The 26,395-nt window shown below is 39.1% G+C and overlaps 1 protein-coding gene across 1 annotated transcript in view; it reads left to right on the top strand.

The window, feature by feature from the left end:
• tmem132e (transmembrane protein 132E) overlaps window positions 1–26,395 on the top strand; it is a 553,547-nt gene that overhangs the window by 33,764 nt on the left and 493,388 nt on the right. The window lies entirely within an intron of this gene.

Here is a 26,395-nt window from a genome sequence, read left to right as displayed (position 1 = left end):
ACATTGTTCCTCCCTCCAAAGTCCACATCACTCAGACCTTGAAGTTCCTGGGTATGGTCATCTTTGCTTCCAACAGATCCCTCACCTTCGAGCACATTGTTAGTACCTCATCCCCCTACTACACAGACTCAGATGTATAAATTCCTACCTTGTCAATTTTTGCCGCATTTGGACTCCTGATGTTGCCCTGCTCACCAAATCCTTGCCCAAATGCGAGATTCCTTTTCAACTCTCAGAAGGCCCAACAGGATTTTGCTTCCCTTAAGCAAGCCCTGATATCGCACCCTTCCTTGGGCCTGACCCTATATGATTGCTGTTTAGCATATTGTGACAATCAAGGACGGGTGCGTCACTGCTGTCCTTTCCCAGAGCCACTGGGATCGACAACGACCTGTCACATACTTCTCCAAGAAACTCAATCCGGAGGCTCTGGCTTACCTCCCTGTACTCAAATTCTCCCTGCAGTATATGTGATTTGGTGCTGGCTGCAAATAACATTAGCTTGCACCAGCCAGTGGACATACTCACCTCTCATGACATAGTTGCCCTGATGAAAATCCATCAAACTCGGCCATATGCAGGACCACCGCACTAAATATGAGGTCCTTCTACAGAATCCCCTTCTCCATTTTTTCCCTGTTCTACTGTGACCCCAGCCACCATTTTAGAGTGCCCACCCTGAGTGTTCAGATTCACCACCCCATGATTGTGCAACAATAAATCACCAATTGACAGAAGTCTGATCTGACATGACTGACGTCCCCCCTTGCTAGTCTGGATTTAGTTTTCTATGTTGATGGAAGCGCCTTTAAAGACAAGGCCAGTGCCTTGCAGGCTATGCAGTTGTTTCAGACATAGAAACTGTGGAGTCCACTTCCTTTCTTCTCACTCAGCGCGGCAAGCTGAACTCTTTGCACTCACTAGATCATGCTTCCCAGCCACTGGAAAGTCAGACAATATTTGAAGTTGCTCATGACTTCGGCCAACTTTGGAAAGCTAGGGGTTTTGTCACCTCCTCTGGTATGCCCATCACTAATAAAATTTACATTGACAACCTTTAGTCCACTATTTGTCTTCCTTCATAATTGGCTATTATTAAATGCTGTGCACACACGAAAGGTACTACTGAGGTTGACTGTAGAAACAACAGCTGCCACAGCTGCAAAAGAGGCTTCCCTTACCGGAGCACTGATTGTTTCCCAAATGACGAATTGCCAGGTAAAAATTGAATCCCCTGTTTACAAATCAAAGGGTATGCCTGGAATTAAGGGTGTGCATGTTTTACAGAGGAATTAGACATTCTATTGCCCCCATAGACTGCAGGCTGCCAGTCTGATTGAAAGGGCTAATGGGACACTGAACAACAAATTGGCTAAACTAGGATAAGAAACCAGTCAAAACTGGCTAAAAGTGCTACTTGATAGTCTTGTTCCAGATGAGAACTCATTATCAGACCAAACATGGTATGTCGGCAGCCAAAATAGTTGATGGCAGACCATTAAGAACCCCCTGGAAGGCTGCCTTGCTGACCCCCAAATTACCTGAGATGGATTTGAATCAAATGTCAAATGAAATTATAGGGTATATCCTGGCACTGACCAAATCTCTCCAGATTTGGGTGGTGCTAGGGTATATCCAAAAGTTTGCATTCTCAGTTGAAGGAGGTCCAACTGGGAAGGAGGGAAACTGGAAAATGAACATACAGTTCACCCAGGAGACTTTATTCTCATGAAGAACCATCATAGAAAGAAGCTTGAGACTTGCTGGAAAGGACCCTACCAAGTGTTACTGACCACTCTGACAGCAGTCAAATGTCAAGGGCTTCCGAAATGGATATATCTAGGGCATGTCAAATGTATCCATTCAGACTAAGCTATTACTGTCTATGCTTGTAATCTTACTTACTTTTATTGTAGTGATCAAGCCAAACACCTTCCTGTCGCTTTGCTATACTTATGCTGGGAAAACTAACACATCTGTCTGCTGGGTGTGTGCAGTGATTCCTCTCCATGGGAAGATAGGGGTTCCCCTAGTAGCCATTCCGCTGAACAGCAGTGAACAACAGTCAGTCTGGGACTTTTCTAATGACACTCTGACTAGTGAGGCCAAAAATTGCACCAGTGATGTGTTGGAGACTGTGGGTGCCACTGCTTTGATGGATGGTACATTTGTAACCCTCTGAAAATAGCCATCCGATGTGGAGGTCAGACATCATGGCCCTCCATTGTCAGATCTGACCAACCAGTGAATACTATGTGCTACTGTAATTTCAAAGGTAAGGGGACTTATTTTCTGGGCACTAACACCTGTGCCATTTATACAATGGCTGAACCACCATGCCCCGAATGGAACTCAAATGGGTTTGCAGGGAAAGGGCCTACTTGTGGCTCTCAGGAAAGAACAGAAATTGGATAGGATGCTGCATCCTGGCTTACCTTGTACCCCACATGGGAATGCTGAAAACCTTGGACCAGCACCTGTCCCTCCTACGGCAAAAGCAAGGAATCTCACAACCGGAGCGCTTCTGGATAATAGCTTTCCCTTTCTGTGGCGTGGCCTGCAATTCAAGGGAAATCATTTCAGTTTTGGAGGAGATGTCTATAGTACCGCTAAGGCCATGGATGGCATCCAGAATCGGATGAGGGCTGTCACCGCTGAATGATGGCATTATGACAGATGGTTTTACAGAACTGAAAAGCCCTCGATTTTGTTCTGGCTGAAAAAGAAGCTGCATGTGCCTTTATAATACCAGAGGTAAATAAAATCTGGAAAATTAGCGCCGACCTGCATAGCTTTAGCTCAAAAGGGGGATGGTGGCCCTTCAGTGGCATTTTCACAGGATGGAGCGGTATACTGCTACATTATGCTATCATTGTCGCAGGATTTCTCGTTGTACTTCTGCAATGCTTCTGGCCCCCTGTTAGCCAGTGCGTTTGCCCGACACCCATGGGGTAATTATAGAGTACCCTTAGAAGGAAGGAGAACTCAGAGAGACTGAGGTGCAAATGAGGAGGATGGAGACTACAATGATGCGGAAAGCTGTTCGGCTTATCCCAAGGGTCACTATCCACCCTTCTTGCACGAATATGAAAATTGAGATGTACAACAACCCTGACATTGATATTCCTAGTTGTCATGGAATGACAAAAGGAGGGAATGAGGAATTGTGTACAGAATTGAAGGGGCTAAAACCTGACTGACATTTGCAGCTTGACAAGTCACACAATGTGAATAATATTGCAAGATAACGCATCTAACAGTGGGTTGAATGCAAGGAACAAATGAGTGCTTGTTTCATGAGACAGCTGCTTTGCGTAATCACTAATCATGGGTGAATGGCAATGATTAGAGTACGTATGTGATAATGAATGTTCAACAGTCAGCCCCAGACAGTGCTAGGGGCTCCCTTAATTACAGAATTCCAGACTCCATGAGTGGGGCTCTATAATATCAACTGAGATACAAGCTAATAAACAGTATGTAATCTTAAGTAAACTATGATTGACAATTATTCCCTTGGTCTGAACCTGAAGTCCTCTGGTAGAGAGGCAGAGTGACACAGAAGTCCTGCAAACTGACACTACATTTTAAACCACATGTTTTTTCTGACAGTTTTTGGCTGGTGGATTAGCAGGTGAAGGCATGTTATGTTTGTTTCTAATTATGTTCTGGAGGCTGTAGTTTTATTTTTAACCTTTAAAATGAAATAAAATTTCTCAGAACTGTAATTTGTGTATTCCACAGCTGGCAGTGGTACACCCCAGTTTGTTGGCTATGAAAATCTTTCAAGAGCATTTGATTGGTATAGGAACAGTGTGTAGAGCAATAGACCCGTTTTTCATGATGTAGCCTTTGTCAGTGGAATTCTGAACTGGCTTAGAGAACTGTTGAGAGTGAACCACATTAATACATGTCCAGGAAACATGGAATTGGACGATGTAAGCATAGTAGAGTTTGGGGGGGGGGGTGAAATTAGAAAATCTAATGAGTTAATCAATACAATGTGGGTCTTTAAAGTGTTTTAACATTGTTCTGGAAAATTGGGTACCTTGCACAAGTGCAGTAATCTGAGTTCAGTTCTGGCTTTTTAACAAAAATAAAAATATGAAGTCACTTTTGAGAGATAATGTTCTTTAATCAAAAACTGAAGCCTTCGAGTTACAAAAGATTTAATTCACTGGATAAATTTAATTCTACTGTTGCAAAACCTGTGTTGGATTGAAATTAATATACAAAATGCTGGAGGAACTCGGCAAGCAAGGCAGCATCTATGGAAACAGTATAGTTAATGTTTTGGGCCAAGACCCTTCATCATGAGTGCTGATGAAGGGTCTTGGCTTGATAAGTCGATTATACTCTTTTTTCCATAGATGCTGCCTGGCCTGTTGAATTCCCTAGTATTTTGTGTGTATTGCTTGGATTTCCAGCATTTGCATATTTCTCTTGTTTGTGATTGTGTTGAAATTCCTGTTCATTGCGGGGCACTTCAACCACGCTAGCTTGAAGAAGTGAAGAAGTTTCTCAAACTTCCACCTACATGTCACCTGTGGAACCAGAGGAACCAAAAGACTTCATCACTTTATACCACCATCAAGACTGCCTACTGTGCCATTCCTTTCCTACACTTTGGCAAGGCAGATCACCAAGCAGTTCTTCTACTCCTGGCATGTAGGCAGAGACTGATGGACTACAGTACCAGTGGTGTGGTTTGTGAAGGTATGGTGATGGAAAGTGGAGGAGCATGTACAAGATTGCTTTGAGTTGGTGGACTGATGAATATAGAAGAATTTATCTTCAGATCTGAATAACTATACCAAGTCTTCACCAACATTGTCCTGACCTGTGTGGATGAGCACGTGCCTTCAAGAACGTACCAGATATAGCTAAGACATGAGCTGTGAATGAACTAGATGATTTGCAGTCTGCAAAGGGGTAGATCTATGGCATTCAAGACTTGTGACACAGAACCCTTTAAGAAGTCCAGGTATGACCTATGACCTAAGAGCGAATAGGCAATTCTCTTTAAGAGGCACAATCAGAAGAATGTCAACTGTAGCAATTACTTCCTATAAGATGAAATATAACTATAAATGGCTGTGATGCCTAGCTCCCTGATGGACTCAATAACTTTTTATACTTCTTTGAAAGGGAGAATAAAACTACACCTGTACGAAACCCCACAGCATCTAGTAATCTGTGATCAGTCTCAGAGGCCAACATTAGTAATTCCTTAAAGTGGATGAATCCTGGCAAGGTGTTGGGACCCAATGGCATACTTGGTAAGGTATGGAAACCTGTTGCAACTAATTGGCCTAAGTGTTCAAACACACAATCACTTTTTGCTTCTGCAGTTGGATGTTCTCACCTGCTTCAAAAGGGCATCTATTGTACTGGTGCCCAAGAGTAGGGTGAGCTGTCTTTCAGACTGCCACCCTCACATTTCCTTTGATGAAGTGCTTTGATACTTTGGTCCTGCTGAACAAGGACTTGGACCCGCTGCTATTTGCCTGCCGCTACAACAGGTCTACAGTGGACGCAATCTCATTGGCTGTCCAGCTGGATATCAGCAATACCTATGTCAGATTGCCATTTATTGATTGTAGCTCGGCATTCAACACAATCATTCTGTCAGTTTCAAAACCTGGACATCTGTACCTCCCTTTCCAACTGGATCCTTGACTTCCTCATCAGGAGACAACAGTCAGTGGTGATTGGAAATCAAATTTCCTCTTGACTGAGGTGGCAGACCTTAAGGATATGTGCTTAGCCCACTGTCTTTACACTGATGTATGACTAGTCACAGCTGAAACACCTTCTGTTATGCCAGTGACACCACTGTTGGCAGTCTTAGACAGTGATGAGTAGATGTACAGGATTAAGATAGATCATCTGGTTGAGTGGTGTTGCAACAACAAACTTGCACTCAACATTAAGACCAAAGAATTGATTGTGAATTTGAGGGGAAGTCAGGGAAAAAATGCACACCAATCTTCATGGAAGTTTCAGCAGCTTTACGTTCCTTGGCATCAAGGTTTCAGATGAATTATCCTGGGCCCAACTTTGATGCAATCATGAAAAAGGTATGCTAGTGACTGTACTTATTGAGGAGTTTGAGGAGATTTGCTATGTTGCTAAAGACTAGCAAAATTCCTGTAGATGATGGTGGAGAGCGTTCTGACTAGTTGCATCAATGCCTGGCATGGAGGATCCAATGCACAGTATAGAAGAGGGTTGCAGAGGGTTGTAGACTCATCCACCTCCATCATGGACACGAGCTTCTCTATTGAGGACATCTTCAAAAAAACATTACCTAAAGAAGTATGGTATTGATTTATGAAGAACCCTGGCTATTTAGTATATGCTCTCTTCTCATTACTATCATCAAGGAGGAGATACTGGAGCCTGAAGGCACACACTCAACGTATCAGGAACAGCTTCTTCTCCTCTGCTATCATATTTCTAAATGGTGCCTATGAGATCATGAACCATTATACTTCTGCACAATTTAGTTTATTGTAACTTACAGTAACCTGCAGTAACTTAATGTTTTGCAATGTAATGCTACCACTAAACATACTTCGTGACATACAGTACTGTGCAGAAGTCTTGAGCATATGACTTAAAATGTACTATGTTCAAAAAATTTGTATTTGCATTTGCCTTGTTTAAGTCTATTGGTTTCAATTAGATATACAACATTTTTACTGTACAGTTGTAGAGAAAACATGCATTATAGCCTAATTGTTAATGAAATTTTACACTATTGCTAATTATTTTGCAGTTGGGCCACAATTCACAATGCAAATTTCTAAAGAATGAAGATCATTATTCTCCACTATTAATTCAATGTTGCTAATGCATGAAAATATTGAAATACTTAATCTGGAAACCAAAACACTTAAGGTTATGCATATACAGCAAATATCAGATTCAGATTCAGTTTACTGTCATTTAGAAACCACAAATTCAATGCAGTTAAAAAATGAGACAATGTTGCCCCAGAATGATATCACAAAAGCATATGACAAAACAGACTACACCAGAAAATCCACATAATGTTTGGCAATCCCCAAACCAGAGTCCGGAGAGGCTGCTGTGTATTAATATCGCACTACTGTCTAGCGCGTTCCCCGGAAAGGAGCTCCAAATCCACCAGACAAAAACAAGACCAAAAACTAAATCTACAAGACCTGCACAAAACTACACAATTACAACATATAGTTACAACAGTGCAAACAATAGCATAATTGATAAAAAAAAACAGACTATGGGCACAGTAAAAATAGTCCAAGATGTTAAAGGACTGTAAGTTCAAAAGAAATCACCACACAGTTTCCACAAGTCCCCAGGGTCCTGACAGACTCGCCATCCTATGCCGGTGGCAGAAGGAAATACCCCTGCTATGGACTTTAAAGGCGCCGCCCGACTCAGCCTCGCAGACACAGTACACAGTGGAAGCTCCGTCAAAACCAGCCTCGCAGACGCAGCACACACCAAAAGCAACCTGATTCCGTCAAACCTCTGAGCCGACGACCATTCCCTCCGGCACAGCTTCTCCGAGCACCATGCTCTGCCGAGCGTATTAAGACGGTCCCGCCAACAGCCGTCGGCAATGCGACCCCGAGGACTGGGGGCCTGTTTTTCCCAGCAGAGTCCCAGACCTCACAGCAACAGCAGCAATGAAGAAGGTCTTCCTTGAATTTCCCGATGTTTCTCTGTGTTTCCACGTCCGTTTTCAATCGATTATGATTGCACATGGCACCCCACTTCACAAATAACAGATAAACAGTTCTGGAGTGGCCACTGCAAGCTGCGCCATGCAGCCATCTTGGATATGCACCAATGCTGGCGATAGAGAGTAGATGTATTTTTTGCTGTTTTCTACTGTGCTTTTGACAGTCTGTCAGCTTCTGTTAAGTTCCGTATAGAGCGATGTTTGTCCTTATAGATTTAACATTATACTGTATGTTTTCAGTGTATATTGTATTGAAATTAATAACCAATTACACCTATAGGTGGCACTGTGAGGGTTGTTGTCAAAGTTATTCAATAAATATTACAGTAATCCAAGAGAAAAATGAGATGGCAGTCTTTTCTGCATTGGAGCAAGGATTTGTGCATCTCTTTAACCACTCAAAGGATTGTTGATGAATTGGATGAAGTCTAAGTAATTTAAATTAACACTTAATTCATGGTCAAATCTCATGCAGGAAAAGGCAATAAAATTCAATTAAGTGAGAGAGAATTTTTTAATAAATAAATGTTTAAATTGTAAGTAAAAGTTGAAAGAACAAAGCCAGAGCATTTTAATTTCGGGGACCAATTTCAAGCAAGAATCAAGATTTAGCATGTTATGAAAGGCACTTGGAGTGAAATTCAAGTCCTAACTCATTGCATCATGATTTATGTTTATCATGCAAATATCGGCATATGCAGGAGCAACACCTTGTATTCTGTCTGGGTAGCTTCCATCCTGATATCATGAATATTAATTTCTCAAACTCCCATTAGTACCCCTTTACCATTTCCCATCACCTTTTCCCTCTCTCACCTTATGTCCTTGCATGCCCATCGCCTCCCTCTGATGCTCCTCCTCCTTTTCTTTCTTCCATGGCTTTCTGTCCTCTCCTGTTAGGTTACCCCTTCTCCAGTCCAGTATCTCTTTCACCAATCAACTTCCCAGCTCTTACTTTACCTGCCCCCCTCCTGGTTTCACCTATCGCCTTGTGTTTCTCTCTGCCCTCCCCCCACCTTCTAACTCTTGACTCCTCACCTTTTTTTCCCTCCAGTCCTGCTGAAGGGTCTTGGCCCAAAATGTTGTCTGTACGGTATCCATGGATGCTGTCTGGCCTGCTGAGTTCCTCTAGAATTTTGTGTGTTGCATATCATTATTCAGTTCATTTGCACGTTAGTTTTATTGTGTTTTCTTTTCTAATAGCTATGAGAAAATAGCTGGGTATAAATGTGGACTGCAATTTTATAACCCTACATCTGTCTTCATGGGATAGTATGCATTTTGCTCACAAGTAGCGACAGTAGGAATAGATGTAACATCATTTTGACAGGAAATTCTGGGTTGATAACATAATTAAATAATATACAAATACTATGGTGTAGTTTAATTAAATTTGCTTTATAATAATTTCAGCAAATACTGTCAGACCAATCATAACCTGAAATCTACACTAATACAAGGCTTGAGCAAAATAATTAGAATCAGGTTTAATATCACTGGCATATGTCATGAAATGTATTGTTTTGCAGAAATACATAATTAAAATTATAAATTAAGAAAATTTATAAAAAGAGATTATTGTCAATTCAGAAATTTGATGGTGGAGTAGAAGAAGTGACCCCGTCAATACCAGATGGCGATGCAACTGTTAGAATTCTGTCCACAGTTCATCGGTTATTTAAAAAAAATAATTTCTAGGATCTTTGGTAACATACCAAATCTCCTCAAACTCCTATTGAAATATAACCACTTGTGTCTTCCTTGTAATTGTGTCAATATGTTGGGACCAACATACATCTTGAGAGATGTTGACACTTAGGAATTTGAAACTGCTCACCCTTCCACTGCTGATCCCTCAACTTCCCCTTTCAGAAGTCCACATTAAATTCCTTTAACTTATTGACATTGAGTGCAAGGTGGCTGTAACACTACTTAACCAGCTGATACATCTCACAACTATATGACCATTTGTCATCATCAGAAATTCTGCCAATGATAGGTCATTGGCAAATTTATAGATGGCATTTGACCTATGCTGAGCCACAGCTAGTCATATTAAAATCTGCAAGTCTACCTTGCTAGTGGGTGGAAGAATGAAGGTGCTGTGCAGTTACAGCTTAATTTGTGGAGCGGGCTCTCGCTCCATTCCGCAGCTTATTAAAGCTTGGGGAAATGGACGTAGAAAACAGTGCATGAGGAAGCAGAAGTCCAATGAGTTTGTTGGTATTTGAACAATACCTAAAGTGGATCCCTGTAGTCCCAATGATTCTACTTGTTGACGCCCAATCCAATCTACTTTGTAGAAGATAAGATGCATTACCTATGCCTGCATTTGAACCAGCGAGAGGAGGCACTACTACACGCGTGTCCTGACAGAAGTATCCCCAGGACATCACTTCAGACTCGGCTATCCAGCTGGAAACCTTAATCTCCTTTCGGGCAGCTGGAAACACTGTGATCTCTGGCAAGATCTTTGAAGGAAGTCTGTGCATCTACATCAATAAGAACTAGTGTGTGAACACTTTAGTAGTAACAGCCCACTGTTCACTGCTTACCGAGGGAGTTCACTGCCATTGATATTGTTGCTATTTGATAATTGCCTTCTGTACGTGATTTGGTAGAATGAATGATGTGACGATGAAGTATCCTGTCTGGCTGCAGCCGTGGTGAGGAGTATCCCAGCCAGAGTAAACCCACGCTAAGCCGTGGGGCTGGACAAAAGACCTGGACAGGTGCTGAGAGATTATGCAGCCCAGATAAGGCCTTAATGGACAACTTTTATATCTATTTGAAACAGTCCACTGTCCCTGCAGGCTTCAAGGCAACCATCATCATTCTGATGCAAAGAGAACAACTGGCCTAAATGATTACTGCCTAGTGACACTGACTTAAACAATCATGAAGTACTTTAAGCAGTTAGTAATGGATTGTATGAAATCCCACTGTCCAGCTACATTGGACTCCTTCCAGTTTGCGTACTGCTCAAACCAGTGTACTGGTGACACCTCAGCCTTGGCCCTCCACTCCATCCTGTCCCACTGAGAAAACAATGCCTTGTATGCCAGGATGTTGTTCGTGGATTTCAGTTTGGAATTTAACACTACCATCCCTCAGTGGCTTATGGGCTGCTTGGACACAACATCCCCCTCTAAAAGAATCTTGGACTTGTTGATGAAAAGATCCCAGTCAGTCCAAGTTGGCGGCAACATCTCAAGCTCCATCACAACAAGCACTGGTGCCCCCAAAGTTATGCTTTCAATCCACTGCTGTTGAAGATGTTGCCTTGCAAGTGCCCTGCCTGATCCAATTTAAATTGCATCGACAGATTCGCTGATGATACAATTGTGGTTGGCCTCATCAACCACAATGATGAGTCGGCATACAGAGAGGAGGTAAAGAGGCTTATCAAATAGTATAAGGTACAGTAGTGTGAGTCTCAGTGTGGATAAGGTAAGAGATAATTGTGGACCTCAGAAAGGCAAAGGTTGACCACACTCCATTGGGAGTCACTAGGAGACGCTCATGGAGTGAGCACTGTTTTAGATTCGCTCCATAACCTTTACTTTTTTAATCTATGATTACCCTTATTTAACTTATTTTTACCTACATCTTTAAGAGGGTACTCTGAATTTTGAAGAAATGAGTACTGAAATGGCTTTAAGATCTAAAGGGTGAGACCCTGGGAAAGATTCTAACGGCAATGGAAGGAAAAAAAAAGACTGATCCTAAGCATACTGAATTGACTTATGATGCGATATTGGAGCTCTTGAATGAAAAATTTGAAGAACAACGACAAATTTTCAAAGCAGATTTAAAGGCTTTCCAGGATTCTCAGGATAAGATTGATCATGAAGTTAAACAGCATCAAACTCTAGTCGCAACTCTGCAAGAGGATGCTCGGAAGCGAGACTTGAAAATCGAGAAACTGGAGCAGAAATTATCTTCGGCGATTAAACAATTGGAAATACTTAAAGCCAAGAGTGTTGATTTTGAAAATCGGTCTAGAAGACAGAACTTACTCATACTTGGTCTCCTGGAAGGTATCGAACAAGGGGACCCCTCGAAGTATTTTGCTCAACTTTTAAAGGATGCGTTCCCTTCTGTATTCCCAGACAGTCTTCTGTTACTTGATTATGCCCATAGAATTACGCACCGATCACCAAGTTCTTCATCTAAACTACCTGTTGTAATTGTTCGATTTTATTATGTGCATGTTAAAGAGCACCTTATTCGTTTGGCTCGGCATTTAAGGATGATTAAATTGAGAGAATTCCAGTTTCGGCTCGTGGAGGATTTCAGCCCAGAAGTGATGAAGGCGCGGCTCGTTTTTAAACTTTTGATGTCAGAATTTTATGAGAAAAACCTAAAACCAGCGCTTTTATACCCTGCGAAACTTAGAATCTCGCCTTTAAATGCACCACGTCATGTTTTTCTCTCCACATCTGATGCGTGCGCGAAGCTTTCTGGATGAGAACTATCCTACTGCTTTGGATTCTCATCTCTAATAAATGTATGGTTTTGATCGTTACAAGATAGTTTTTGTTTCCAAAACCAGATTTTGTTTCTGACTATTGGTGTAGGTTTATTTTACATTTTATATTCCAATTAAAATTTTTCTTTATCGATGTACTAATCTTTTTAATTTACTGATTTAACCATTGCATTTTATTTTTGGTCATTATTATTAATCCTTTGAAGGTGATTTTTTTTAACGTTTCGATATATATCTTTTTCATTTTTTGTGTAACTAAGATGGCGGTTTCTTTTCTAAAATATTTCTTGCTTTTTTAAATTTCTGCCATTTTTTTTGTTGTCTTCTTCCGATAATGCCTTTCTTATCACATCTTAACTTTTATTTGTTCGGGTTTCAACCCGATTTATAAGTTACCAGTGTTTATATTCTTATAGTTTTATTTTTTTTAAGAAGTCTGTTTTACTATAGTGTTAATTACTTTTTAGGATTTTGGGTGGATCTTTTTTTTTCTCTATATATCTGGAGTAACCTTCTGGAGACATGGGGGTAGATTTAGTCTCACAATTTCTTTTTTTGCTGGCCTTCTTCAGGCTCAGGCAGGGGGTTCCCTTTTAATTCTATTGCTCTTTTTATTAATTTTTCTAGTTTTCTCATTTGGGCTGATTTCAAACTACTAAAATGTCAGCTATGTTGTCATTTCCAGGTCCTCCCTTATTTTTGTTCCTCTTCCGGGTGCATGAGTTCATACTTTGGTTATCTCTTTATTTACCAAAGGGTTGATTTTAGAAATATGACTCAGACCATTAATTTTGATTCTTGGAATACCAGTGGCTTAAACCATCCGATTAAACGGAAAAAGATTTTTAAAGTATTCCAAAAACTGAATGTGCATATTATTTCTGTACAAGAAACTCGTGAGGAAAGAGGATAATCAGTGTTTTTTTTAGGTTTTGGAGGGGTCAACAGTACCATTCGAATTCGAATGCTAAAGTAAAGGGAGTTTCAATTTTTATTGACTCTATTGCTTTTGTTCAACACAATATTATTTTGGATCTGAATGGTAGATTTTTGTTAATTACTGGGTTACTTTTTAATAAGAAGGTTGCTGTGGTTAATGTTTATGCTCCAAATGTGGATTATCCTGATTTCTTTAAGTCTTTATTTACTTCTCTACCTAATCTAAATATGTTAATAATGGGTGGTGACTTCACTGCTGTTTAAATCCTTTGCTGGATAGATCTATATCCATTCAGACTTTACCAAATAAGTCGGCCACTTACATCAATTCTTTTTTGACTGATAATGGAATTTTCAATATTTGGAGATTTCTGCATCCTAAGGACAAAGAGTTTTAATTTTTCTCACATATTTATCATTCTTACTCGAGAACTGACTATTTTTTAATTGACCCTCATTTTATTCCATCTGTAACTGGTTGTAATTATGACATTATAGCCATCTCTGATCATGCTCCAATGAAACATTCTATTAAATAAATGGATACAGCTTCTAGTACTAAGCAATGGCGATTTGATTCTACCTTACTGCAAGATCCGGATTTCATTAAATTTATGAAGGAACAGATTGATTTCTTCTTTTCAACTAATTTCACAAATGAAATTTCCTGCGGAATACTTTGGGACACTTTTAAAGCATATATACGTGGACAGATTATCTCCTATTCTGTTGGCTTGAGAAAACGTATTAAGAAGGAAACTCTTTTATTGGTTGATAAGATTAAAGAAATTGACAAGAAATATTTGATTGCTCCTAGTAAGGAGCTTTACAATCAAAGGGTTGAGCTTCAAATGGAACACAGTTTATTACTGACATCTTCAATTGAAAATCAATTAATGAAAACCAGAACTGATTTTTATATACATAGTGATAAATCGGGTAAACTGTTAGCTAACCAATTGAAAAATGCTTTGGTTAAACGTCAACTTATTAAGATTCGTCAACAGAATGGTGAACACAGCTGACCATGATGAGATAAAGAAGTCTTTTCAAGATTTTTATACCTCTCTGTATCATTCTGAATTTCCTCATGATCATAAAACCATGCATGATTTTCTTGGGAAATTGAATTTTCCAAAATTATCATCAGAAGAACTTTTAATATTAGAAACTCCTATTATGGATGCAGAAATTAAAGGTGTTATTTCCTCTATGAATTCTGGGAAAGCACCAGGTCCAGTTGGGTATACAGTGGAATTTTTAAAGTGTTTTTCCTCTACTCTTTCTCCTTGGTTATGCAAGGGTTTTGAAGAAGCAATTAGACTAGGTAAATTGCCACAATCTTTTTATAGAGCTTCCATTTAATATTGAAAAAAGATAAAGACCCTACTGATTGTGCATCCTATAGACCAATATCCTTATTGAATGTAGATTCTAAGACCTTTTCCAAGTTACTGGTGTTACGTACCCCATAACTGGGTCACTTACCAGTAAAGATAGAGAGGTCCGTTGAAGTCTGATGGTACTATTTTTAAAAGTCTTTATTTATAAAGGGGCACAAAAATAAGATTAATACACACATTCAGGTAATATACGTTGTCACTACTCAATCTAAAAGTGCGGGTATAATAATAACCATCAATAAGAAACAGCTCGATTGTTTGTCTAGGGGATAATATATTGTCAGATGGAAATATAAAAGTCACTCAGTTCCTGCAGGCTTCGGCCTTTTGGGACCGCTGAGTTTTCACTTGCTGGAGAGAGAGAGAGATTTGTGAGAAAAGAACCTTGCCCAGGTCTTTTATGAAGCAAATCCGTTGAATCAGGGAAGTTGGTTCCCCATTGTTAGTTCAAGAAAATCGTTGCTGTGGTACCTGCCACCGGCTCCCAGGCGAGGGAACCAAACGCAAGTGGCTTCCTTCAAATGGCTTCCTGCTACTATGGGATCATTAGCGTTTCTTTTGGTGCGTCTGAAGGGGTTGTTCCCCCAGACCCTCTTTTATACTTCCTCACGGGGTCTCAGATGTCAATCAGGTTGGGATGATGCAATCTCTGTCTCAACCAGCCCACTTTACCCGAGGGCTTGCACGTAGCATAGTCCCCAATCCACAAACGTGGTCTCCGGGAGACAATGGTCAATGGCGTGTTATCTTGCATTGCTGGGGAACGAGGCGTCCGGTACGTCTCTCTCCCATTTCCTGGGTCTACTGACCCCCCCCCCCCACTAGTGCTCTTGCGATTCTCACAAAGGAGGGGGCTGTGGGCATAACACTGGCGACCAGGCTGGAGAAGGTATTACCTCAAATTATCTCGGAGGATCAAACTGGTTATTTAAAAATCGTTATTCTTTTATCAATATTAGGAGATTATTGAACATTGTTTATACTCCTTCATGCAGCACCTCAGAATGTATCATTTCATTAGATGCGGAGAAAGCATTTGATAGAGTTGAATGGCCATATTTATTTACTGTGCTTGAGAAGTTTAATTTTAGTCCGACACTTATATCCTGGATTAAATTGATATATCATACTCCAGTAGCCTCGGTTTTTACTAACAATCAAAGATCTCCCTTTTTTCATTTATTTCGGGGTACCAGGCAAGGTTGTCCTCTTAGTCCATTATTATTTGATATTGCTATACACCTTTGGCGATTGCTATTAGAGAAGCACCTAACAGTTTTGGCTTTCCTCGTGGGATGGATATACATAAGTTATCATTATACGCAGATGACTTGTTATTATATTTTTCCTGATCCTGAGAAATCCATTCCTGCAGCTATATCATTGTTGGCTCAGTTTAGTAATTTTTCCGGGTATAAATTGAATCTTAATAAGAGTGAATTGTTCCCGTCAAATAGACAGGTTCCAATTTATGGAAACTTACCTTTTAAATTAGTTAATGACTTTTTTATATACTTGGGGATTAAAATTACAAAAAATCATAAGGAGTTATTCAAGGTTAATTTTTTACCCTTAATTGATCAGGTTAAATGTTTGTTCACTAAATGGTCCCCATTGTCTTTCTCTCTGATAGGTTGGATTAATGCTATTAAGATGGTTATTTTACCCAAGTTCTTATATATATTTCAAGCAGTACCAATTTTTATTCCAAAATTCTTTTTTGACAATGTTGATTCAAAAATTTCCTCATACATATGGCAGAACAAAAATCCTAGATTAGGTAAAAGATATTTACAGAAGGGAAGGAAGGTGGATTGGCATTGCCTAATTTTAGATTTTATTGTTGGGCAATTAATATTCGATATTTGAAATGTTGGTTAAGGGATTGGGATTTATCTCCTAGCCCTCATTGGGTAAATCTGGAAACTAAATCTGTACAAGGATTTTCATTGGGTTCTATTTTAGGGACTTCTCTTCCCTTTGCTCTTTCTAAATTGCATAAACGAATTGACAATCCGATAGTTAAACACACTTTACGTATATGGTTTCAATTTCGGAATTTTTTTGGGTTGAATCAATTTGTTTTAACTATTCCTATTGTATCCAATTTCTTTTTTCATCCTTCTATTATGGACCAAGCTTATTCAGCTTGGAATACTAAAGGAAAACTACGATTTTCTGATCTATTTTTGGATAATTGTTTTATGTCTTTTGAACAATTATCTAATAAATATAATTTGCCCAGATCTCATTTTTTTTTAGATATTTACTGATTAGGAATTTCTTAAACACTGTACTTCCTACCTTTCCAAATCTTGATTCTTCGGGTATTTTGGAGAAATTGTTAGAACTAAATCCTTTTCAGAAAGGTGTAATATCAAATGTTTACAATATAATTATGAAAATACGTTCAGAGGCCTTTTATAAGATTAAAAATTATTGGGAAAGAGAACTTAACTTCATTATCCCTATTGAGAACTGTGATAAAATTCTTCAATTAGTTAATTTATCCTCTATATGTGCTTAACATTTATTGATACAATTTAAAGTTGTGCACAGAGCTCATATGTCCAAGGATAAATTGGCTCGTTTTTATTCCCATATAAATCCTATATGTGACAGATGTCATTCTGAAATAGCTTCTTTAACTCATATGTTTTGGTCATGTCCGCTTTTGAAAAAATATTGGAAAGACATTTTCAATATTATTTCCACGGTATTGAACATTGATTTACAACCACATCCTATTACTGCAATCTTTGGTTTACCAATGATGGGGTCAATTCATTTATCTTCTTCTGCTTGTCGGATGATTGCATTTCTTACATTAATGGCTATATATATGTGTGTGTGTGTATGTATATATACATGTATATGTGTGTATATATATGTGTGTATGTATATATATGTATATATATTTTTTGAGGGAGTTGGGGACACTGATTTTGTAATTTTTTTAATAGGTACTATAAACAGCCCATTTATTTTTTTTATTTTTTTTTCTTCTTTCCTTTTTTCTCTAGTTTTTCTTAGGGTATTAATATTTTTCTTTTTCTCTTTTCTGTTTTTTTTTCAACATGAATTAGTTTTTTTGTTTTGTTTATATGATATTTGTATCGTTCATGATTTGGGAAGACTTAACTATAATGTAGTTATTGCTTGTGTATCCTTTTATGTTCATTTTAATTTTGTAAGTTTGTAATCCCGTTATCTATGTACTAATCTTATCATGTTGATATTAATAAAAAGATTGAAAAAGAAAAACCACACTCCATTGCACATCAATGGCTTTGCCATGGATAATCTAACTTAGACCCACAAAATGTATCCATACTAAAAGCATTATATAACAGTTGCTGTTATATACATTATTCTTCATTCTATTTCATATTAATTGTATAATTTTATGACAGGGGGGTAGATAAAAAAATCTGCAATTTTGTAAAATGTTACTACAAGCTTACTGATAAAGTATTAGTACATTTTACTGTTAGTATAGATATTTGGCTTAAATTAAGTGTAATAGCAAATGTCCAAGCATTAACAGTTTAAACTCAGCATGTGGCAGCATTTTATATGTTGAAATTTACTCTTTTTATTGGAGCTTATCAAGATTCTACCACCTATATATGTACAATGAGGTTTATTAATGAACATTTTGGTGTTCGTTGAATGAAATGTGATGTCCAGGAATGGAAAGCCCGAAATGTGTTATACTTGTAAAATTATCAAATCTTATTACAGGTGATCCCCACATTATGGCTGCTCAGGTAATAGAAATTTACCTTCTAGAGTTCATAAGTTTCTACGTAGAAAAATATGCAATACAGAATGAAAGGATTTTCACTGAATTAATATTTAGCAAGGAAGGAGGGAGAAAGCGCACAAATACAACATTTTTTTCATCTCTTAATTCATTATGTGGCTATTGGGAATTCTTCCACCACCCCCCCCCCCCCCCCACCCCTGGCTAAATTGCGAGTCAGCAGTACTATAATCTAGATGCTTGTGGTAAGCTACTCATGGAAGCAATTATATATTCATACTCAATCAAATATGAACAAAAGTTCTAGCAAGATGATATGTAATTTGAGCTGTTTAGCTATTCTAAGGCTCATCATATTCTATAAAATTTATATCTACAAGATTATTTTTCCACATAACTAATAACATTGAGAAGCATGCAAAAAAGATTAAAAGCTCTCAATTTTGACAATTAAAATGTATTTGAGGGTCAAGGGCTTATAGCATTTCTTTGAGGATTGTTGATAAACCTAATGTCTTTAACTCTGCTGTGCATGATCACCTGCTTTGGTGATCAACTCCCCCAGCAGATCCGCTTCAAGTAAAAGGTGTGGACTGCATGCCGCTTGAAAATTCCAGATCAGTTTAAAAAATTGGAACACCCATAAGTGCCAAGTATTTCTGACTTGACTCTGCTTTCAAGCTATTAACTTTTTGGTAAAAATGATGATCCCAAGATGCGATGGTGGTGCCACTGAATATCAAGGACTTTTTATATGTTTGTCTTTTGGAGGTGTAGAACCTAATATGATCAGCAGAAAACATCACTATGCTTGATATGATATTTGCATTATTACTAATGAGGTAGCTTAAAAATATTTACTGTTAAAATAGTTCCTTGAGAAACACTCTGCAGAGTCCTAGCACTGAACCAATTGGCCTCCAACAATTGCCATTAAATTACAGAAGCAAAATATCCTGAATGCTGGGAATCTTAGAGAAGGGGGGGGGGGGGTTAGTTGGCAAATTTCTGTTTTTATATATTTTAAAAAAACAAGCAAGGTAGCATTTATGGAGAAGAGAAAATGATTAACATTTTGGGTTAATTTATATTTTGCTGTAGGAATGCTTCTAGTCAGAATGGGCAGTTTCTTATTTCCTTTTTACTTCAACTTGTTCTAGATCTTAGTTTAATTGTTGCCCCAAGTTCAATCAGATTTCTGGAATTTGGATCTGTGTTGATGTTTGAAGTGGATTGATGTCAGATTTTCCTGTAGATTCAATGTATGGCTTATTGGTGTAATGAAGCCTCTAGATTTATCACTTGCATTGATATCTCAGGTTGCTTTGCTAGCAGTTGAGGGTAGGTTGTGAGAGACTGACGGTAGGATTTCTTGTCCTTTAAAATAATGAAGATTTTGTAGAGGTGTTAGTGGTAATTTTTCAATACCTTTTAAGATGCTTGTTCAAGTGTTTTTAAGGTCTAAGAAGTATGTAGGAGTGCAAATTTCCCAACTTCTGAAATCGGAAGAGGAGGGGAAAATGGTTTGATATTGGAAACAATAGTTAAATTGTTTAATTTAAATATTTTAATTAAAATTAGTTAAGTTTATTTAATATAAAATCATTGTCATGCATTATTATTTGTCAGGATCTAAATAAACATTTGTGGATCAAAGGGATCTCTTCTGGGGAGGGTATGACCTGCACATGGATGGGTTACACCTGAACCCGAGGGGCACCGATATCCTGCAGACAGGATCGCTACAGCTATTAGGGTTTAAACTAATTTGGCAAGGTGATGGGAACTGCAGTGATAAGGTTGAGGTTGGGGCATTTGGTATAGAAGTAGATGCATTGTGTAGTGAGACTGGAAGGTTGGGCAGATGATGGGGCAATATTGAAAGCCTGAGACTGAGTGGAGTGGAGAGGATGTTTCATATTGTGCGGGAGTCTTGGATCTACAGCATAGCTTCACAATTCAGAGATACCTATTTAGAACAGAGATGAGAAGGAATTTCTTTAGCCAATGAGTAGTGGATCTTTGGAATACATTGCCACTGACGATACCAAGCACTTGAGTATATTTAGGGTTAGAGCAGAATTTAAAGCAGAATTTGATAGATTCTTGGTTAGTCAGTGCATCAAAAGGTTATAAGGAAAAGCGGGAGTATTGAGTTGAGTGGGATAATAAATGAGCCATGATGGAATGCCAGTGCAGATGATGGGCTGAGTGGCCTAATTCTGCGCCTTTTTTTATAACAAATATCTTTAGCTTCCTGAGAAAGTAGGGCTGTTAAGTTTTCTTGGGGTTGAGGTTGTCCGAGAGGTTGGAGTTAATGTGCCATGACCAGCTGCTCAAACCATTTCATCAAGGTGGTTATTGCATGCATTGGACAGTAGTCGTTAAAGCACGTTACCTTTTATTTTTGGGTGTGGAATTAAGTCAAGTCAGACGCCGTATAATTTCAGTCAACCATTTCTTCTTTATTGCAAATTCAGCCGGTGAGAGATCCGAGATCTACAGTGGGCAAGAATCCCCCTCTTGCCGACTGGACCTCTGTCCTAGGGTCTCTACCTTACATACAGATACCATCCCTTTTTATACAGATATTTTGCAGAAGTTCTAACAATTACAACAGTGTTCGAGTTACTTCCCCTTAAGCAATCAGCAGAGCAGAGGGTCCATATTTGTCCATCCTCAAATGCAGATCAAGCTTACTCCATCTGAACCACAAGGTTAATTATAAACCAAGTTAGCAATAAAGCAGAAAACTATCTTAAACAAAAAAATGGAACAATACAGTCTACCAAACTTTGTGTACGTGACTAACTAAAAATTGCTATTCTAGCAGAACAGCTAACAACCCTTTAGCCTTAAAAAGGGAAAATCATACATCAAAAATCCCTTAACTGTAAAAGGGAATAAAACAGTAAAAAGACTGTACCATTATCATGGGCATCAGGATAATGGTGATCTTGTAACAGGTGTGGAGATCAGATTGAAGCAAGGAGAGGCTTAAAAAATGTCAGAAAATAGCTTTGCCAGTTGATCTGTGCAGCATCTAAGGGCACAGCCAGGGATGCCATCTGGGTCAGATTCTTTCTGCCGATTCTCTCTCCTGATCTTTGGTCAGCAATGGTGACTGGGTTCAGGTGCATTGGGGGCTATTGAAGTGGATGGTGTTATTCTAATCCTTCTGTTGAAAAAAAGCAGAGAATGCATTAAGATAATTGGGAAGGGATGTTCTGTTGCCGGTGATGCTGCCTGATTTTGTTTTTAGCCTGTTATAGTATGTAAGCCTGACCAGAACTGAAGGTGGGTTTTGGGATCTATTTTAGTTTATTATTTCTTGGTATCCCTGATAGCTTTACAGATGTATCTTGATTTATTATATAACACCAATTGATATGAATGCCACAATTCTAGACTTTAGTAGGTGTTTCTGACATGGGAACTAGATTGTCCTCATTGTTAAACAGTCCTCAGTATACTCGGTGATAAAGTCTGTAGCAGTGGTGACATGCTTATTTAACCTTCTGCTAAGTCTTTGAACGTGGATCAGTCTGACTTAAAACAATCACAGAGAAACTAGTCTATTTCCTCTGACCAGCACTGTGCAACTTTTGTATTGGATCGTGTTTCAGCTTCGGTTTGTATGCAGGGCGAAGGAGCACTGACTGTAGGTCTGATTTACCAGCATGTGCGTGGGAGGTGGCTCAGTGGGTGTCCTTGATAAAGGTTTAGCAGTGGTCAAGGGTATTTGAAAATGGGTCTTTTTTTTCTCTGTAATAGTCTTACTGTTTTTTAAATCAAAGCATAGTACAAAGGAGGTTTGTGCAGTGCATAACAAATGTACAACTCACATCTATGAAAGAGATGCACCCATAGTACAATCATGCTTTGGTTGCCTCCCTGCCCTGACCTACCTCAACCAGTTCCATCTCCAAGCCATCTTTACATTAACAAAAAGGGTTAAACAGAACTTTTATCCCCACAGAGCTGCATTGTTATAGAGAAGGTGTATTTTCCTAATACACAAACTTTTATATGTTTACACGTCTGAGTTCGTAGAATTTTACTGGAGGATGCTGAAAGTCAGGGAGTTATTTGCAGAGGAAAGGAAGAAGGGATGAGCCTTTAGTTTGGCTGGGAGTTCTGAAAATATTCAAGAAAGGGTCACCACACCTTTTGGAACTTTATGTCTGAATTGAGAGTTGAATAATGGATCTTCTCAAGGTACAGACTGGACATAATATCCCTAAGCCACTGAGTGTGGGTGGGCGGGGCAGCATCCCTCCACCTGAGCAAGACTGCGCACCTGGCCAAAAGAGAGGCAAAAGACAGTATGCAACGTTTGGTTGGACTTAGGTGCATGTCCCCCTCTCCGGAGGTGCTGAAAAGAGCAATCAAAGGGTTAGGTTCCAGATTGTAGCTAAGTATTTGGGATAGAGTTTGGAAAACATCTCTCCAGTATTTTTCCAAGCTAGGGCATGTCCGTACATGTGAATAAGGGAAGCCTTGCCCCTTTTGCATTTGTCACAGCAAGGATTAACATCTGGGTCAATGCGAGATAATTCAGTACTGAGAGGAGCCCATGGCTGCTCATTGTTGGGACAAAGTTTGAGGAGTCAGGGTATTTATAAAGCTTTGAAATTTGCATCACCTGGCCTTTCCTAACAATGAATGTGACAAGCCAAAGCCCTAACAAGGTAATTAAGGTCTGAGACCTTGGTAGAATTTATCTGAGAGCTCAAATCTCTTGGGGTGCCCAAACTTTTGCAAGGTGCTCCTTTTTTTCACCCTAAAATTGTACAAAACAAAAATAATACACTAATCTTAAAATGTTGAAAAGAATGTTGCATTTTTAACTTTATGACTTTTGGAGATCAGTTCATCTTCTACTCAACTATTTGAAGTAACAGAAATTTTGACCAGGGATGCCCATACATTTACATACCACTGTACATTATCAATCAGGTTTAATATCACTGGCATGTCAAGAAATTTGTTGTTTTGCGGCAGCAGTATGTTGCCATACATAATAAGCTACACATTAGAATAGGTATATCTAAAAAAATGAAATAAGTAGTGTGAAAAGGGAAGAATAATAGCGAGATATTATGGATTCATTGTTCATTCAGAAATCTAATGGCCAAGCAGATGAAACTGATCCTGAAACATTCAGTGTCTCTCTCTTCAGGATCATGTACTTCCTCCTTGATAGTAGGAATGAGAAGAGGGCATGTTGTGGGTTATGGGGTTCCTTGATGATGGATATTGCCTTTTTGAAACATTGCCTTTTGAAGGTGTCCTCTGCTGAGGAGGCAAATGCACATGATAAGCTGGTTGAATTTACAACTTTTTGCAGCTTTTTCCGATCCTGTGCAGTGAACCTTCCATACCAGACAGTGATGCAACCAGCTAGAATAATCTCCATGGTACATCTGTAGAAATTTGAGTGTCTTTGGCAATATATCAAGTCTCCTTAAACTGCTAATGAAATATAGCTGCTCTTGTGCCATCTTTGTAATTGCATTAATATTTTGGATCCAAGATGGATCTTCAGAGATGTTGACACCCAGGAATTTGAAACTGCTCACCTTTTCCACTGCTGATTCCTCAATGAGGACAGGTGTGTATTCCCTCAACTCCCCTTCCTGAGTCTACAATAAATTTTTTGGTCTATGACGTTGAGTGCAAGGTTGTGACACCACTGAATCAGCAAAATCTTTCTCGCTCATGTATACCTCCTTGTCACTATCTGAAATTCTGCCAACACTAATTGTGTCTACATAGTCGTGGGTGTAGAGAGAGTAGAGCAGGGGGTTAAGCATGCGTTCTTAAGGTGCACCAGTGATGATTGTCAGCAAGGAGAAGATGTTGTTTCTGATCCACACAGACTGGGTTTCCCAGTGAGAAAGTCAAGAATTCAGTTGTGGAGGGAGATAGAGGCCCAGGCTTTGGAGCTTTTTGATTAGAACTGAGAGTATAATTGTATTGCACACTGAGCTATAATCAATAAAGAGCAGCTTGAAGTAGGTATTACCATTGTTGAGGTGATCCGAGGCCAGTGAAATTGCACCTGCTGTAGACCTGTTGTGGCAGTAGGCAAATTGCAGCAGGTCCATATCCTTGCTAAGGCAGGAATTGGTTAGCTCTGACTCAAAGCACTGGAATGTTACTTCTGTAAAGCTTAGTACATGAGTGATCTGCTAACTACCTGAACATGCTGGGCTGTTGTTCAAAGTTGTCTTTAAATAGATTCACAAGTGCTTTTTATTATTAAAAAAAATTGTCATGGGTCTTCAGGCCATTTAAACTGCATTACCAGTCATTACCCCAGTTATATCATTATCATATGTAATAATAATCACCACACCCAGATCAAATTTAACTGCTAATTTTGGTACATTCTGTGACCTGGACTTGCTGCTTGTATGGAGGGAATCAATTTCACTCGCCCCATCACTGAACTTCCTATAACCTATGGACTTGTTTAAGGATTCTTCATCTCATGCTTGGTATTTATTGCTTATTTATGTATTATAATTTTTTCTTTTTATATTTGTAGTTTTCTTTTCACATTTTACATCCTTTTAGGTGCAGTATTTTATCGATTCTATTGGGTTGCTTGCAAGGAAATTAACCTCAGAGTTGTATATGGTGACTTGCATGTACTTAGATAATAAATATAGTTTGAACATTGAAGAACCCTTTGAAGCTAATATTGCCTGTGAAATGATTGTACAGGAAATTTGGAAACTGTAGGGCAGAATACTAATTTTTTTCTGTTATATTAAGAGTGATATTGGACCACTGGAAAATTATGCTGGTGAGGTAGAAGTGGGTGGGGGGGGGGGCAGAACAAGGAAATGGCAGATGGACTCGATGGGTACTTTGCATTAGACTTCACTGTGGAAAACATGAGTAGTGTGCCAGAGGTCTGTGAATGTCAGGGAGCAGGAGCAGGAGCAAGTGCCATTGTTATTACTAAAGGAAAAAGTGCTCCGCACACTGAAAGGTCATGAGGTGGATAAGTCTCCTGGACCAGATAGACTATATCCAAGAGTCCTGAAAGGAGTTGTTGAAGAGTTACTGGATGCTTTGGTCATGATCTGTCAAGAATCACATGATACTGGCATGGTCCCGGAGGACTGGAAGATTGCAAATGTCTCTCAACTCTTTAAGAAGGCGGGGGAGGCAAAAGAAAGGAAATTATAGGCCAATTAGCCTAACCTCAGTGGTTGGGAAAGTGTTGGAGTCTATTATTAAGGATGAGGTTTTGAGGTACTTGGAGACTAATGATAAAATAAGTCAGATAATTTATGTGAAGGGGAATCTTGCTTGACAGATCTGTTAGTTTTTCAAGGAAGTAAAAAGCAGGGTGGACAAAGGAGAGGCAGTGGATGTCATTTACTTGGATTTTCAGAAGGCATTTGATAAGGTGCCGCACTGAGGCTGCTTAACAAGATAAAATCCAATGATGTTACAGGAAAGATACTGCCATGGATAGAGGAATGGCGGACAGGCAGGAGGCAGCGAGTGGGAATAAAGGAGGCCTTTTCTGGTTGGCTGCCAGTGACCAGAAATGTCCTTGGGGGTCAATATTGCAACCGCTACTTTTCACATTGTTTGTTAATGATTTGGATAATGGAATGGATGGCTTTGTGGCAAAGTTTGCGGATGATATCAAGATGGGTGGAGAGGTAGGTAATGCTGAGGAAGCAATGCAATTGTAGCAGGACTTAGACAAATTTGGAAGATTAGCCAAAAAAGTGGCAGATGGAATATAGTGTTGGGAAATGTATGATAATGTGTTTTGGTAAAAGGAATGCTAGTGTGGATTATTATCAAAATAGGGGGAGGGTTCAAATGCCAGAGGTACAGAGCGACTTAAGAGTCCTTGTGCAAGACTCCCAGAAGTTTAATTTGCAGGTTGATTCTGTGGTAAAGAAGGCAAATGTAATGTTGAGATTTATTTAAATAGAAATGAAAGCAAGGGGGTAATGCTAAGGCTTTATTAGACACTAGTCAGGCCACACTTGGAATATTGCCAACAGTTTTCGATCCCATATCTC

This window comes from Hypanus sabinus, chromosome 6 (genome assembly GCF_030144855.1).
Source record: "Hypanus sabinus isolate sHypSab1 chromosome 6, sHypSab1.hap1, whole genome shotgun sequence".
NCBI lineage: Eukaryota > Metazoa > Chordata > Chondrichthyes > Myliobatiformes > Dasyatidae > Hypanus > Hypanus sabinus.
This window is presented reverse-complemented; position numbering and strand designations above follow the sequence as displayed.